The 17,852-nt window shown below is 45.4% G+C and overlaps 1 protein-coding gene across 18 annotated transcripts in view; it reads left to right on the top strand.

Moving 5' to 3' along the window:
* The window catches only part of SVIL (supervillin), a 305,706-nt gene that overhangs the window by 129,876 nt on the left and 157,978 nt on the right, over positions 1–17,852 (top strand). The window contains exon 3 of one of the 18 annotated variants that reach the window (XM_089906342.1): positions 392–2,878. The exons of 15 other annotated variants lie outside the window; for them this stretch is intronic. The gene's annotated coding sequence lies outside the window, so the exon portion shown is untranslated. Of the gene's footprint in view, positions 1–391; positions 2,879–3,191; positions 3,215–17,852 lie in introns of those variants that run through there. 2 more of the 18 variants (XM_089906343.1, XM_089906349.1) reach the window with 2 other exon arrangements.

Here is a 17,852-nt window from a genome sequence, read left to right on the forward strand (position 1 = left end):
CAGCCTAAAAAGAGCACCTATGAAAACCCCACAGCTAACATCATACTTAATTGTGGACCGAAAGCTTTCCCCCTAAGATTAGGGTCAATACAAGGATGCCCACTCTCATTACCTCTACTCAGCGTTCTCCTGGGAGGTCTAGCCAGGGCAGTTAGTGAAGAATACGAAAGGCTTCTGGATTGGGAAGAACGAAGTGAAACTGTCTCTGCTTGCAGGTGACATGATCTTGGGTATGGAAAACCCTAAGGAATCCACTAAACCGTTAGAACTAATAGACACATTCAGAAAGGTTGCAGGATACGAGATCAGTCTACAAAAATCAACTGTAATGCTGTACACTTAGAACAAACAATCTGAAATGAAATTAAGAAAATAATTCCTTTTACAACAGCATGAAGAAGAATGAAACACAAGCATACCTCGGAGATATTGCGGGTTTGGTTCCAGACCCCCGCAGTAAAGTGAGTATCACGATAAAGCGAGTCACACAAATATTCTGGGTTCCCGGTGCATATAAAAGTTATGTTTACACTGTCTGTAGTCTGTTAAGTATGCAGTGGCATTAGGTCTAAAGGAACAATGTACATGCCTTAATTAAAAAATGCTTTACTGCTAAAAAGTACCATCATCTGAGCCTTCAGCAAGTCATAATCTTTCTTCAGTAGTAACATTAAAGATCACTGATCACAGATCATAATGACAAATGGAACAATGAAAAAGGTTGGAATATTGTGAGAATTACCAAAATGTGACACAGAGACACCAAGTGAGCAAATGCTGTTGGAAAAATGGCGACAATAGACTTGCTCAACGCAGGGTTGCCAACAAACCTTCACTTCATATGAAAAAGGCAGTATCTGCAAAGTGCAATAAAGTGAAGCACAATAAAACAAGGTGTGCCTGTACTTAGGAGTAAATGCAGTTAAAGAAGTATAAAACATGCTCTTAAAACTGCAAAATGTTGAACGAAATTAAAGAAAGTGCCAAATAAATGGAAAAACATCCCATGTTCATGAATCAGAAGACGTTACCGTTAAAATGGCGGTGCTCCCTGAGTTGACCTGTAGAGTCAACGCAGAGTCTCTCTCTCAGAATCTCAGATGGATTCCTTGTAGAAACCGACAAACTGGCCCTAAAGTTCATATGAAATTGAAGGGACCCAGAATACCCAGAGCAATCTTAACAAAGAGCAGACTTGGAAGACTCACCCTTCCTGGTTTCAGAACTTAATACAGTAATTAGGACAGGGGTTCTGGCATAAGGATTGACATATAGATTTTTGGAATAGAATTGATCGACCAGAAATAAACTCCTACATTTATGGTAATTGATTTTTGACAAATGTGCCAAGACAATTCACTGGCAAATAGTCTCTTCCACGCATGTTCTAGGACAACTGGATATCAACACGCAAAAGAATGAAGTTGGACCCCACCTTACACTATATACAAAAATTAACTCAGAATGGATCAAAGGCTTAAATATAAGAGCTAAAACTGTAACACTCTTAGAAGACAACGTGGGTGTTCATCTTCATGACCTTGGGTTGTGCAATGATTTTTCAAGGTATAACACCAAAAGTACAAGTGGCAACAGAAAAATAAATTGGACTTCAACAAAAATTTTAAAATTTTGCGTATTAAAAGACACTGATAAGAGAGTGAAACGACAACCTACAGAATGAGAAAAAATATTTGCAAATCATGTATTCTAGACTTGTATCTCTGACAACTCAATAATAAAAAGATAACCTTGGGCTTCCCTGGTGGCACAGTGGTTAAGAATCCGCCTGCCAGTGCAGGGGACACGGGTTCAAGCCCTGGTCCAGGAAGATCCCACATGCCGCAGAACAAATAAGCCCGCGTGCCGCAACTACTGAGCCAGTGCCCTAGAGCCCACGAGCCACAGCTACTGAGCCCGCGTGCCACAACTCCTGAGCCTGCTCACCTAGAGCCCATGCTCTGCAACAAGAGAAGCCACCGCAATAAGAAGCCCACATACTGCAACAAGAGTAGCCCCCTCTCACTACAGAAAGCCCACGTGCAGCAATGAAGACCCAACGCAGCCAAAAATAAATAAATTTATTAAAAAAAATAACCTAATTCAAAAATAGGTAAAGATCTGAAGTAGGCAAAGAAGCTATGTAAATGGCCAATAAGCACATTAGAAGATTTTCAACATCACCAGCCATCACGGAAATGCATATCAAACCCACAGTGAGATACCACTTCATAAGCCTCTATGAAAGACGGACAGTAACAAGTGTCGGTGAGGATGTGGAGAAATTCGAACTCCTACGCGGCTGGTAGGAATGCAGACTCTTTGCCAAGCAGCTGTTTGGAAAACGGTCGGGCAGTTCCTAACGTAGTTAAACATAGAGTTTACCTTATGACCTGGCATATCCACTCCTAGGTGTACACCCAGGAGAAAGGAAAACACTTTTCTATATCAAAACTTCTCATAGCAGTTTTATTTTTTTTCAATTTTATTGAAGCCTAGTTGATTAACAATGTGTTAATTTCTGCTGTAAAAAAAGGTGATTCGGTTATACATATATATATTCTTTTTCATATTCTTTTCCATGATGGTTTGTCACAGAATATTGAATATAGTTCCCTGTGCTGTACAGTAGGACCTTGTTGTTTATCCATCCTATATATAATAGTTTGCATCTCCTAGCAGTATTATTCACAATTGCCAAAGAATAGAAACAACCCAAATGTCTATTAACTGATGAACAAATAAAACATTGTATGTTCATATGACAGGATGTTGTTTGATTATAAGGAGGAATGGAACACTGATACATCCTGCAGCATAGATGAATACTGGAGATAGGCTAACTGGAAGAAGCCAGACACCAATGACCGTGTACTGTGTGAGTCCATTTATATGAAATTTCCAGAACAGGCAAATCTACAGAGACGTGAAGTAGATTAATGTTTGCCTAGGACTGGATTGTTCAAGGGGAAATTGAGACTGACTGCTGACGGGTGTGTGGTTTCCTTTGGGGGTGATGAAAATGTCTAAAACCGATTCGATGATGGTCGTACAGCTCCACGGACATACTACAAGCCATTGACGTGTACACTTTACATTGGTGAGTTGCATGGCGTATGAATTATATACCAGTAAAGCTGTTGTATATTATTCGATGATGGTCGTACAGCTCCACGGACATACTACAAGCCATTGACGTGTACACTTTACATTGGTGAGTTGCATGGCGTACGAATTATGTATCGGTAAAGCTGTTGTGTGTTATAAGAGAAAGGGATGTGTCTTGGAGGTACAGGTGTCAGCATTTGGTGATGGATGAGATTCGGGGAGTGAGGACAAGGGGGGCAGGAAGCATGACTCCCAAATTCTAGCAACTTCTGAGGAGAGGAAAGACTGGGGGGGGAGGGATTTCTGCGTTTCGTTTTTCTTTTCTGTTCTTTGTTTGTTTGTTTTTTAATGAGGAGGGCCAGCTTTGAGAATCGAGAGTTCTGTCGTGGACATAGTAAGTTTGAGGTCCCTGTTGAATATCGAGATAGAGGTGTTCAGTAGACAGTTGAATGTGAGGCTGGAACTCCGAGGAGTGGTTCTGACTGGAGATAGAATGTAGGTAATAGATAAATCCATGGAGAGGATAGCAGAGAGAGGAGAGAGAGAGATTGTTAATGAGGCCCGGGACGGGGTGGGGTGGAGGAGAGGCAGCCAGGCAGGAAGGGGGAGAGTGCGGGGTCCCCAAGTTTGGGCGGCCTTGATGAGGGTAGCTCGGTAGTGGGAACCCCAGACCAGAGTGGATTGAGGAGGGGTATGCATAAGAACAGTACAGGCAGTGAGTGTTTCTAGTGAGGCCAGCGTTCATAGCAGCATTATTTACGATTGCCAAGACATGGAAACAACCTAAGTGTCCATCGACGGATGAATAGATAAAGAAGATGTGGTACATACATGCAATGGAATATTACTCAGCCATAAAAAAGAATGAAGTAATGCCATTTGCAGCAACATGGATGGACCTAGAGATGATCATACTAAGTGAAGTAAGTAATACAGAGAAAAACAAATACCATATGATATCATTTATATGTGGAATCTTTAAAAATGATACGAAGGAACTTAGTTACAAAACAGAAACAGACTCACAGACATAGAAAACAAACTTATGGACTTCCCTGATGGCACAGTGGTTAAGGATCCACCTGCCAATGCAGGTGACATGGGTTTGAGCCCTGGTCCGGGAAGATCCCACATGCCATGGAGCAAATAAGCCCGTGTGCCACAACTACTGAGCCCGCGCTCTAGAGCCCGCAAGCCATAACTACTGAAGCCCACATGCCACAACTACTGAAGTCCGCATGCCTAGAGCCCATGCTCCACAACTAGAGAAGCCGCCACAATGAGAAGCCCGCACAACTCAGTGAAGGGTAGCCCCCGCTCGACGCAGCTAGAGAAAGCCTGTGTGCAGCAATGAAGACCCAAAGCGGCCATAAAGTAATTAATTAATTAAAACAAACTTATGATTACAAAAGGGAAAGGTGGGGGGGAAGGGATAAATTAGGAGTTTGGGATTAATGTACACACACTACTATATATAAAATAGATAACCAACAAGGACCTACTGTATAGTACAGGAAACTATATTCAATATCTTGTAACAACCTATAATGGAAAAGAATCTGAAAAAGAATACAAATATATATATATAACACTGAATCACTTTGCTGTACACCAAAAACTAACACAACGTTGTAAATTAACTGTACTTCAATAAAAAGTTTTTAAAATTAAAGAGAAATAAATAAAATCTTCATTTGAAATCAGATTAAAGAGAAAAGACATTCCACAGGCTTTTAGATGAAGTGCAGGTCTCTCTAAAGTGAAGTCCTGGCTGTACCTACATCATTGCCTTGCATCTCTTCAGACATCAGTGGATCCCGGCATTGGGGCCCCCGAGACTACAGCGGGTCCTTGAAGCGAGGTGGAGGGAACAGGGGGTGACTTTCTCAAAAGGCACACATACAGATGCTCGAGGTGGAATGCATTTCATATGCCTCGAAGGTGCGATGACTGTGGGTCTTACCATTTGCATCAGTGCATTCCTTCCCCCATGCTTCTTTATTCATTTAGATCGTGTGAAAACAGCTCTTCAAGACACATGGTCCCTCAAGTGACAACCTTCTGTTGAGAACTTGGACTGCTCCTTAGGCTATAAAGTGCGTTGGATGTTCTGGGTAAACATCATGAGACCGTGATTAAAGACCGCACATTTTGGATGAGCCCAAGTGGTGTTTGTTTTCTCTTTTACAAGGGGTGTGTGTGTGTGCCTACACGCTTCAGTGAGTCAGATTTTTAAAGTTGTATCTGGCTGTTCTCAGCGCACATTTCTGCCTTTTCTTATATGGAATGTAAACGGGCTATCGTAAAACCTTATTTTTAAAACCCAGTGTGTTCTAACTGGCTTGGCATGGTGTTAGAAAACATCCTGGTTTCTCAAGCCCCGCTTATAGCTTCTTGTAAAGATTTTTTTTTTTCTTGTATGTGTGGTTTGAAAAATTATTTTTATGTGGTTATTGTTGTTTGGCTGTGTTTCCTTGTACATGTAGGGAGCATGTGTTTGGGGATTTTGAGGGGAGAGTTTTTCTGTATTACTTTCACGAAAACATTCTTATTCTGAAAGAAGCATCTTTGTTCTAGAGCACAGATCCACAGGGTTTTTAATTGATTACTATGAGAAGATGCTATTAGAAGTGTGTCCTACTTGAGGAAATTACCGACTTCAAAGACACCCTGACTTCAGAATCCGCGTTTTCAGCTGTCCCCTGCCCTAGGTTTAGAGATGTTCACTAACTTCCGGCAACTTCCAATCACGGGAGAATTAGAGTCTGGTTATCTGGGAGGAATCCTGTGAACATTTAACCTGTCATTTTGCCTGTAAGGCCGTGCTAAAGGGCACTTTCGATATCTTGATCTTAAAAGAGCAGGAGAAGGTGGTCGAAAGGGAAAGGTATCATGTGCTCTGCTCACGTCGGCCCCTTGAGGGAAGCCTGCCTCTTGTCTCTGATCATGATCCGGTCGCAAGGTGAGTTTACAGTACCTGCTCATCGTTTTCAGAGAATCGGACTGTATTTAGCAGATGCTACCGACAGCATTTCAGATCCTTCCGTGGTGGAAAACGGATTCAGTTTTCTCTGCTCGAGGGTGAGTGAGTCTGTGCGTATTACTTTGTTTCTCAAAATCATCTTGTTTGCCTTGGGCTGCGGCCAGGCCTCTCATGTGGGTGCTGTGTGCTGTGTCACAAACCTCAGGCCTCAGCGCCCGACCTTTGCTTTATCTGTCAGATCGAGGGGAGTGTGTATCAAGCAGGCGGATGGCCTTTGGGAGACTCCAGGGGGCAAAAAAAGAGTGATGTTCCTGAACCTGTATTAGACAGAGCCTTTGGGCAGATTTCTTTGAGATGTGGGAGTCTAGGTGACAGGAAAAGAGAAGAGAAGCGGACGGGTAAGAGACTGCTGGGCGTTCTGAAATAGCTCCATTCGGCTGCACTTAGAAGCCTGGATAGCATTTCACGGGCTGGTGGGAGCCTCGTGCTTTTTGGTCGGCGCGTGTGTGTGTGGGTCTGTGCTTTTGGATGTTGAACTTAGGGCGTTTCAACTAACAATGCCATTAGTTTCACCATTTAAGTAAAAACTAGGGTTTTGTTTTTTTTTTAAACTGCTATCCTACTACCAAAAACCTAGTACTGTCTGGCTCTCTAACTAGGAAAAACAAACAAGCCCTTAAAAATCCTCAAGGAATCTTTCTTTGTGATCTTTTATTCAGTCCAATTGAAGATGGAGGTCTTATTTAAAATAAAATTTACCATCGAACAGGAAACAGTAACTGTGGAAGAATATAAATACACCTTTGGACTTCTCTGTTCCTTACCTGCTTGCAAACAGACACACACACACACACACACACACACAGAGACACACACACACACACACACACACCATACTTATACTTTGATAAAAAGTAGGTAGCAAATGTCTTGCAGGGCAAACAGAAGGTACAGCGCAATCAAGTAAGAGGTTGAATCGACATTGGAACAAGTCTTGACTTTTCATTTCACTTTCGTTTGGATACTTTTACTAACTCTCTGTGCTGGGCTTAAGGCTTTTCAAACATTCTTTGGCCCTGAGAGGGAGTTGTATAACCATAAAACTGGAGAATCCTGGCCCTAGAATAAATGTTCCTTTAAAAACCCCAAGGACAGAAAATTGAACACAGCTGTGCAAGAGAAAAAGTGGAGGGAAAAAAGCGCCAAGCCGAGTGATGGTTCAGGGCTGTGGGCGCCCTGACCAAGTTTCCCAGTGCGCCTGGGGCTGTGGTTTCTTGATGGGGGCTGGGGAGCTTCAGTGTTCTTTTTGCAAGTTTCAGGAAAAGGTCAAGACCTTCCTTCAGAGAGGTAGGTGTCTGATGTGGTGGAGAGCACATCCGGGTTGTTGGTGGTGTCTTTTCCTAAGCATGGTCTTTTGTTTTCCCTGGAGAGGATTGGAGTTTCTGGTCACTTTTTGAGACGCCATTATTCCACAAACCTCCCAGTTCCTACTGAAAAGTAACCCTCAGAACTTAAGCGTGTGACACCAGAGTCAGAAGAGAGACAAGATTTTTGAGCCCCAGATTCTCTCACTCCTCTGGCCGCACAGTCAAGAGTTTTCCAAAGAATCAAGAGCTTTGCAGCATGGTCCTGAGAACATGGCCCTTTGTTTCTTGGTGCTCCCCTGGGATGAAAGCCGTGATGTTGCCTGTCGAATGTTTGCCGGCCGGGTCCCACTGTTTGGTTGGTAGCCCACGGGGAGCCATCACCGTGGACCCCAGCCTCTGTGCAACCTGGGATTAATCACTTAGCTCTTTGTCAGACCGTGTAATGATGATTCATACTTCTTCCTCTACAAGATTAGATTACTATGATTTCCATATCCTGGACTGCCCACTAGGGATTTGTCGGTATAGAAAGCAGGATCGTGTTTCTGGGTAGAAAGGCCTGAGCTTGGCCACTTGGCCATCAGCAGAAAACATTTAGGGAGGGCCCTGTTAGGAGGCTGACTCTGGAAATCGATCCTGCCGTCCAGGTTCATCACGCAGTTCGCTTCCCTCCCTGCGCTGGTCCAGGTGCCGTGGATTTGCATAAGTGATGCTAAAAGATCAGAATGCCCGGGAGCTCAGCACTGAAATTAGTCCCCGTCTAATGAGGAAAATCTTCCCCAAAGAGGTATGTGGAAAGAAGGTAAACTAATTCAGGCTTGTGGGATGCTCTTCCCAAAGCCAGCGGGGACCGTGATCCCAGACTGGGGGCTGCGGAGAGAGTAATGGGGGGCGGGCTGTAAAGAAAAAAATTTTTTACTTTTAAAACAACTCTGGGTGCTCTCCCTGTAAAATAGGTATTATTTATTCCTTTCCTCCAAGGAACATTTATTGAACATTTACTATGTCTTAGGCACTGATCTGGGCACTGGAAATTAACAACCATCTACAGAACAGACAAAAATCTCTCTCCTCTTGGAATTCACGTTCTCAGGGCTCTGGGGTGGGGGGCCGGGGAATGTAGGCTGCGTAAAGCCGAGTCAAGGACTTAGGAGAACCTGGAAGGACTCCTAAATAAGTGTCGTCCTTTGAGGGTGTATTTGCGGCTACGTTTCCTCTCTTCACTCTGATGCGGGGCACGGTCTCCATCCCACTGATGAGGTTACCAGATGTTTGCAGTAGATCCTCTGAAGGGAGTTCCCCATGCCTGCTACTAAGGAGTCCACACCGGCATAGCAAGTCCGGCAGATAACTTCAGGGTCTTTGAGGGCATCATCCACTCCAGACCGAGTCTCTATCTGAGGGAGCTGAGGGGTGACCCTGTGTTGTTATTTCCTGCCCTGCTGTCTCATTAGTACTTCTCACTCCGGAAGGCCTGGCGTTCACACACTTTCTCTCTCCTTGGACCCCTTTCCATCGTCCGTATTGCGCTCTTCTTTTCTTTCTCTTAACTCTCTCCCTTTTTCTTTGGTGACTGTGACGCAGTGCTTTGCCTCAGAATCACAGAATCTCAGGTTTTTAGAACCCAGTGGGACCGTGGGAGTCAAGCTAGAGCAGCAAGTTTTTGGCCTCTGGACTGACCAGGCTTTAACCTGGAGCCGTGAAATGACAAAGTATCAGAAAATGAAGTCGGTGTTTCAGACCCCAGTCAGTGGGTCCCCATATCCTTCCTTTGTTTCCTTTTCTTGAAACTTTTCAGCTTTATCATCTGTCTGCCCCAGGGGCTCCCCCACCCCCCCGAACGCAGCCCCCCAGCCTATGCTGCCTGCACGGCTGGCACCGCCTACTCACCCTGTTCCCCCACACTCAGCCGCCCAGGCGGTGCCCTCCTTCTCAACTTTGTAGCCCCGGCCCCCAAAACAAGAGTCTTTGCCTCGGCCTTAGGGTAGGAGGTCACCACGTGTGCTGCCAGGGAGCTGGCGTTCAGGATCCGCAGTGGGAGCCACAGATACATTTGAAGCTACAGCGCGTAGTGGTTCAATTTCATAGAATTATTGGTACTGTGGTTCCACTTCATTACAGGATTATTAGGCTCTTGTGGGTTGGCCCAAGTGTGCAGCCATCGCTTAGAATTGTGTTTATGGTGGAAAAGAAGGGGAACGAACGTGATAACGGAAGCCCATTGATGGGGAGATTGCACGCGCTGTGCTCCCACCCAAGGCCGCGTGGGGTGTCGGACTGTGTCGAGGCTGGGAGACTGTGGCTGCAGAGAAGGCACCCCCGTCCTTCCTGTCGCCAGCGTACCTCTGAGGTCTGGAGTTTGCCCCTGGTTCTCCTTTGTGCATCTCGGCGCAGAGAGGCACCTTTACACGGCCCCCCAGGAGGACCGCAGAAGCTTTGTGTTTTCACGCAGGAGTCAGGGCTGTCTGTCCCCTCTTGGTGTTTGGGGTCAGCCAAGGGAACCACTTTTGGTGCTAACCTTTGTGATGTCAAGCCCTCGTGGAAAGGATCAAGCGTCTGGGTCTGCTTCCGTGTCCGAGTACCTCCCTCCACCGGCTGGAGCCCTCCAAGCCTGTGTTCCCACTTGAGAAGCCACCTCTGCGTTTCTGCCATGCGATGAATTCACAGCAATCCCATACTTTTAGATCCGTAGCAGCCTAAACAGAGCATGTCACACTTTGTACGTCTCCCGTTACTCTCAAGACTCAGCGTGGTGTCCAGGAATGCAATGCTGGTCCAGCCCTGTGAGAGGCTGTATCCCCTCCCTGCAGCCAGGACTCATAAAACACGGGCCAAGCTCCCTCCCTGGCTAACTCACATTTCATCTGGATCTTGAGGCCAGCGGTTCTGTTCGTGCTGTGAGCGTTGGTTCTCCACCCATCGCTCTTGAAGCAGCAGCCTGGGAGAGAAGAGTTGGCCTGCTCATCTGGTGTTCAAGCCAGTGACCTACACGTGACCTTGGAGCTCGAAATATTGTCATCCAAACCACTGAAGTTCTCCCTAAGCTTTGAGAGGGAGAGACAGACAGACAGACAGACAGAGAGACAGAGATTGATTGATTTAGACTGTCTGGGGGAGGGTGATTTATTGGTTGAAAAATATTGTTAACCAACGATAATATCCCCCCTTTTGCTTTCTTTAAACCTACCCAGCGGTTAACATTTATCCGTCCATGGTGCAGGCAGCCCAAGCTCAGACTCACAGGGGTGTATTAGTGTAGGTGTTAGGAGATGATCAGGTACGTTCTGGTCTTCACTCGCAGATGTCAAAATCCCGAGTTTATGGAGAAAAAGAAAAAGAAAAGGATTCCAAGTCCGGTTCCCAAGTCTATGGAGAAAAAGAAAATGATTCCAAGGCTGGTGCCATCGTAGCAGAGTTGAGGACAGAATTCAGACACTCGTGCTCGGTGTTCTTATCCCCTGGAGATGAGCAGCTTAAACAGATACGTCTCCTGATCGCTCGAGCTCACTGCCTCTTAGAAAGCAGAACTTTGCAGGAGGCGGGAGCAGTCAGGCGGAGAGCTCTGTTGTCTTGCTTTCCCTGCACCGACAGTTCTGGCCGATGCCCTGACGTCCTCCTTCCTTTGGAAACAGGGGCTTCACGGAGGGAAAGCTGGAAGAGGGGGCTTCTGCCCAAAAGCACGTGAGTGGGCTCCACCTACTTCGCTTTCTGCTTCTAAACTGAGGAGCCACTTTCTTGTCCCTTTCTAACTTCAGAGGGATATTAAGAATTGATGAGTCACACCTGGAAAAAAAGAGGCGCATGTTGTCGCTGAATTAAAAAGAGAAAAAGAGATCTGAGGGCACGTCCCAGACATTTATTACGTGTGTGGAGTGGCGGACCCTCCTGGGTTCTGTGGATTCAGAGACAGATGGAGCCCCTGCCTTGTGGACACGAACAGTCTAGAGGTTGGAAATCATAGACCACGTCAGGAAGGGCTCATCGGGAAAGGATGATCAGGGGTTTTCGAAGTGACAAGGGAGGGAAGGCGTTCCGAGACCAGCCTGGACCCAGCAGCCCTGGTCAGTGCGGTTTCTCGTGGTCACCTACTGGGGGAGGGATGGTGGGCCATATGGCTGAAGAGGTGGGAAGGGGCCAGGTCACAGAGGTAGTAGGGACTTTGGACTTTACCCACCAGGCCGGCCATTCTCACCCTCTGTTTGTCACCAGCACCCGAACGCCGCCTGATACCCACGCATGTCACAGCCTCCTGGGTGTATCCAAATGTGAGGTTGGCAATAAAGCAAGACATGAAAACCCTTTCTGATCGTCACACCACTCTCAGCCGTACGTCCGTAGCAGTCAGTCAGCACAGATCTCGGTCCGTGTGAGAGCATCTCTGGGGCAGGTGCAGTTGCCCAAGTATTTATGTGTAGCCCGGTCCCTTTTCCCTTCTGATGAGCATCTACACACGAGAGGGTGAAAGGGACTCTTTTACAGGAACATGCTTACATTTACTACTCAAGAACATCACTTGCAAAAGCTTGTCCCGTGAGCCTCCGTCAGTGAGAAGGGACTGGCACCAGGGGGGCGGTGCGAGCGGGCTCCGCGCTGAGACCTGCGGGCACGGCTGCTTGGGAGGTTTCCGCCGGGCGTGCTGCAGCCGAGCCTGGGCGGTTGAGATGCGTCTGGAAGGCGCGGGGAGGATGGGCTTGGGGAGGTGTCGGTGGAGGACGGAGGGGCCGTGGAGGCTCTTGCAGCAGTCCTGGCGAGAGGCCGTTGAGAGCAGGGATGGGGGAGGGCAGGCGGGGAGGACCCCAGGCAGCAAGATGTGGTCACGGCTGCGAGGTGAGGGCCGAGCGCAGCCAGGAGAAAGGGAGCCATCGAGACAGGAGGATCGCGGCAGAACTCACCCTGGGATGGGTAGAGACCTCGTGCCGCTGGAAATGGTCAGAGAGTGTCAGACGCCGCCGGCCAGAGGCCAAGTCCACCGGCGGGCTCCGTGGTGGGGGAGCAGGTCCTGGGATGCAGAGGGAGCCGGAGTCCAATTGTAAACCTGTTGCGGGAGCCTGTGGGTTCTGGGGCCGGAGGGGACAGTGGTCACGGACGATGAGTGAGGGGGAGAGAGGAAGAAGGTGGGCACGGGCTGGGAGGCGGAGGTGGGCTGGAGGAACTTGGGGGCGGAGATGAGAGAGGCGGGAGCGTAGGTAGGTGTTCTTGGGCTTGTGCTCCCTGCCTAAGGTGAACTGAAGAGAAGCTTCATCTCATCTCTGCCGTGGCCTTCCCCAGAGCTGATCCTTTCTAGCACGAAAGGCCAGCGTGAGTGACCCCCAGGAGGGCCAGTTCAGGATGTTCGGATCTAAGTTTTATGTTATAGCATCTGAGAGGACAAAGGATACTGAAGCATCCTCAGACGACCTGTCCCAGCACTTGGAAGGCCGAACTCTGATCTTGTCCTTTTATTTTCAAGAATGACACCTCCAAGACTGTAGAACTCTAGAGTTGAAAAACCTGTTTGCTGTATTTGTAGTAGGATGAAATGTTGAGAGGACCCGGTCTCTTCCCTTTCTGAAGAGTTGTTTTCTTACTGTTTCTCAAGTGTCGATCATGTTTGGCAGTGGATTGAACTGCGGAGAATGAAGGGGAGGGATCCTGTTCTTTGATTGGCCCCAGGCATTAGAGATGCTCTTTTCAATATCCCGACAACCTGCCAAGTAAACATGTTTAATTGGAAAGCAATGCTCTCCTTTTCTTACTCTGTATCAAATATTTTACTTTGGGGCCATGACTTCCCTTCTTGTAGGGGAAAAGAAACATTTCCAATTTGGATTTCTTAAGATGGCCTTGATGACAGGCAAATCTACATAGATTTACTCAAAGTACAATTATGGTAAGTAACCCAGTTACAGATGGGTTGCATTTGGAAGTTTCACTTGAAGTAGATTTTTTTTTAGTGTTTAGACTTAATTTTGAGATAATTATAGATTCAGATGCGGTTGTAAGACTTGCTACAGAGAGAGCCTGTGTACCTTTTACCCATTTTCCCTCAATGGTAACATCTGGCAGAACTGTAAATCGACATCATCACCAGGATATTGGCTTTGATGCAGTGTCAGTAGAACAGGAGAAGGATCCCTCATGCTGGCCTCTCATAACCCTGTCACCCCATCCCTAACCTCTGATGTGCCTTCCACGTCTACGATGTTATCTTTCAGGAATGTGGTACAAGTGCAGTCACACAGCATCTAAACTTTGGGGACTGGCATTCTTTCACTCAGCGCAATTCCCTGGGTATTCATCCGGTTGCTGCATGTATCTGTAGATTGTTGCGTTTTATTGCTGAGCGGCCTTCCACGGTATGGGTGCACCAGGTTTATTAAACTGTTCATCCATCGAAGACATCTGGCTTGTTTCCAGTTTCGGTTATTGCAGATAAAGCTACCGTGAACATTTGTATTCAGGATTTTGTATGAAAATAAGTTTCCATTTCTCTGGAATAAATACCCAGGGGTGCAGTTGCTAGGCCATATGGTAGTTTGCTTTGGCAGGTTTCGTTTTTGAAGAAGCTGCTGAGCTGTCTCCCCGAGTAGCCGTGCCGTTTTCTGTTCCCACCAGCGATGTGTGTCCAGCTTCTCCCTGCTAGCGTTTGGTCTGGTCACTGTTGTTTTCATTTTTGCCATTCTGAGAGGTGAATAGGGATATCTCATTGCTGTTTTTTTGTTTGTTTGTTTTTTTGCGGTATGCTGGCCTCTCACTGCCGTGGCCTCTCCCGCTGCGGAGCACAGGCTCCGGACGCGCAGGCTCAGCAGCCATGGCTCACGGGCCCAGCCGCTCCGCGGCATGTGGGATCTTCCCGGACCGGGACACGAACCCGTGTCCCCTGCATCGGCAGGCGGACTCTCAACCACTGCGCCACCAGGGAAGCCCCTCGTTGCTGTTTTAATTTGTATTTCTCTAATGGCTAACGGTGTTGAACATCTTTTCATGTGCTTATTTGCCACCTGTCCTTCATTCTTTGGTGAAATGTCTCTTCATATCTTTTGCCTATTTTCTAATTGGACTGTTTGGGGGTTTTTTGCTGTTGAATTTTGAGAGCTCTTCCTATGGTCTGTGTAGTTGTCCTTTCTCAGGTATGTAACCTGCAGATACTCTCTCCCACTCCCTAGCATATCTTTTCGTCCTCTTAACATGGTCTTTTGCAAAACAGAAGTTTTACATTTCAATGAGTCTACTTTGTCATTTTTTATGGCTTGTGCTTTTGGGGTCAAGTCCAAGAACTTTGTCTAGGTCGTGAAGATTTTCTCCTGTTTTTTTTCCCTAAAAGTATCATAGTTTTATATTTTACAGTTAATTTTGTGATTCACTTTGGTTAATTTTTGTGTAAGTTGTAAGGATTAGACTTAAGGGTTTTTGGTTTTTTTGTTTTGCTTTGTTTGGGTTTTTTTTTTTTTTTTTGTCTATGTCTGTCCATCTGCTCCAGCACCGTTTGTTGAAATGGCACCTTATGTCAAAAATCTGTTGGGTATATTTGTGTGGTATATTTCAGGGTTCTCTATTCTATTCCATTATTATAGCTTTATAGTAAGCCTTAACGTGGGGTACATTGATTACTCTCACTTTATTCTTCTTTTTCAAGATTGCTCTAGCTATTCTAAGACCTGTGCCTCTTCCTATAAATTTTAGAATAAGCTTGTCTTTATCTACCAAAATCCTCCGGGCATGTTGATAGAAATTGCATTAAATCTATAGATCGTTTTGGGGAGAATTGACATCTTTACTATGTGGACGCTTCCAACCCATGAACACAGTGTATGTGTATTTGTTTATTTAGGTCTCCTTGGATGTCTTTTATCAGCCTTTTATAATTTTCAGCGTACAGATCCTATATATGTTTAGTTAAGTTTATGTCTATTTTTTTGTCACGATTGTAGAAAGCATTGTGTTTTAATTTTGGTTTCACATGTTCATTGTTTATTATAAAACAGGTACCATAGAATGTAGTTTCTCTTGAGATCAATATCATAAGTAGTCATGGTTTCTAGATTAACCCACAGAAGCCAGATTAAATGTCAAACTGGGGGCTTCCCTGGTGGCGCAGTGGTTGAGAGTCCGCCTGCCGATGCAGGGGACACGGGTTCGTGCCCCGGCCCAGGAAGATCCCACATGCCGCGGAGCGGCTGGGCCCATGAGCCATGGCCGCTGAGCCTGCACGTCCGGAGCCTGTGCTCCGCAACGGGAGAGGCCACCACAGTGAGAGGCCCGCGTACCGCAAAAAAAAAAAAAAAAAAAAAAGTCATACTGAAGCTGATACAATGAAGTCACTAGAAAGAATGGTAGACTACCATATGGTTATTATACTACTAGTATTAAATAATAGCAAATGAGAAATAGTTACTTATCAAATATCTCCGAGAGGTCTAAGTCTAGTTCTTAATTTATAAAATGTGATGTTCCATTTTCTTCATGGGCATATCATTAAATCTACTCTCACGCATATCAGTTCTGATTACTGTCAAGTTTTTGGGAAGAAGTATGTATGACAAGAGTTTCCTGATTTCAGGATATAACAACAAAAAAAGAAAAACGGAGGCAAGTATTTAAACAGATTGCACAGGTAGAATTAACTGGACTTTGAACAAAGACAAGAAGCAAGTATGAAAGAAGCAGCCTAGGAGAATTATTCTACTAGACTCCAGTGCATTAAGCTAGGCCAGTTTGATGCTGCAGGGACCAATAACCTCAGAGGCATCCAAAAGTTAGATGTTTCTTTTGTGGGAATGAATCTTTTTTAGGAAAACAACAAAAAACAAAAAACCCTGCATTGTTGCAGTAACAGTGTTATCTTTTCTCGAAAGAAAGACCCAGATAGTCAACTGTTTCATGTAAGTTTTTATTTATTTTTACCCTGCTTGCTCCAGAAAGAATGTAAAGCAGCTTATATAAATATATAAAACAAGATCAAATAAAATTAAATAGGAGTAGAAAGCAAAATTGGTCAAAGGGAAAATAAGGTGAGGGCCAGGACAGAGATTAGGAAGTGACTGTGAAGTTTTGCTTGTCTGCTTGAGGTGAGTAAAAAATGTGGCTTGGACAAATTGTCTTTTTTTTGTTTTTTTAATTTTTTCTAAATTTTATTTTATTTATTTTTTATACAGCAGGTTCTTATTAGTCATCCATTTTATACATATCATTGTATACACGTCAATCCCAATCTCCCAGTTCATCACACCACCATCCCCCCTGCCTCTTTCTCCCCTTCGTGTCCATACGTTTGTTCTCTACATCTGTGTCTCAATTTCTGCCCTGCAGACCAGTTCATCTGTAACCATTTTTCTAGTTTCCACATATATGCGTTAATATGTGATATTTGTTTTTCTCTGACTTACTTCACTCTGTATGACAGTCTCTAGATTCATCCACGTCTCTACAAATGACCCAATTTCCTTCCTTTTTATGGCTGAGTAATATTCCATTGTATATATGTGCCACATCTTCTTTATCCATTCGTCTGTCGATGGGCATTTAGGTTGCTTCCATGACCTGCTGTTGTAAATAGTGCTGCAGTGAACATTCACCTCACACCAGTTAGAATGGGCATCAGAAAATCTACAAACAGCAAATGCTGGAGAGGGTGTGGAGAAAAGGGAGCCCTCTTGCACTGTTGGTGGGAATGTGAATTGGTACAGCCACTGTGGAGAACAGTATGGAGGCTCCTTAAAAAACTAAAAACAGAGCTGCCGTATGACCCAGCAATCCCACTACTGGGCATATACCCTGAGAAAACCATAATTCAAAAAGACACGTGCACCTCAATGTTCATTGCAGCTCTATTTACAATAGACAAATTGTCTCTAACCCTTGAGCAAAACAATCATGAAGCCAGTGTTTTTGTTTTTAGTTTTTTTTAACATCTTTATTGGAGTATAATTGCTTTACAATGGTGTGTTAGTTTCTGCTTTATAACAAAGTGAATCAGTTATACATATACATATGTCCCCTATCTCTTTCCTCTTTTGTCTCCCTCCCTCCCACCCTCCCTATCCCACCCCTCTAGGTGGTCACAAAGCACCCAGCTGATCTCCCTGTGCTATGCGGCTGCTTCCCACTGGCTATCTATTTTACGTTTGGTAGTATATGTGTCCATGCCACTATCTCACTTCGTCCCAGCTTACCCTTCCCCCTCCACATATCCTCAAGTCCATGCTCTAGTAGGTCTGTGTCTTTATTCCCGTCTCACCCCTAGGTTCTTCATGACCTTTTTTTCCCCCTTAGATTCCATATATATGTGTTAGCATATGGTATAATTCAAAAAGAGTCATGTACCAAATTGTTCATTGCAGCTCTTTTTACAATAGCCCGGAGATGGAAGCAACCTAAGTGTCCATCATCGGATGAATGGGTAAAGAAGATGTGGC

This window comes from Delphinapterus leucas, chromosome 2 (genome assembly GCF_059928025.1).
Source record: "Delphinapterus leucas isolate spDelLeu-1000000601 "Yukka" chromosome 2, BTC_Dleu_Yukka2, whole genome shotgun sequence".
Taxonomy (NCBI): Eukaryota; Metazoa; Chordata; class Mammalia; order Artiodactyla; family Monodontidae; genus Delphinapterus; species Delphinapterus leucas.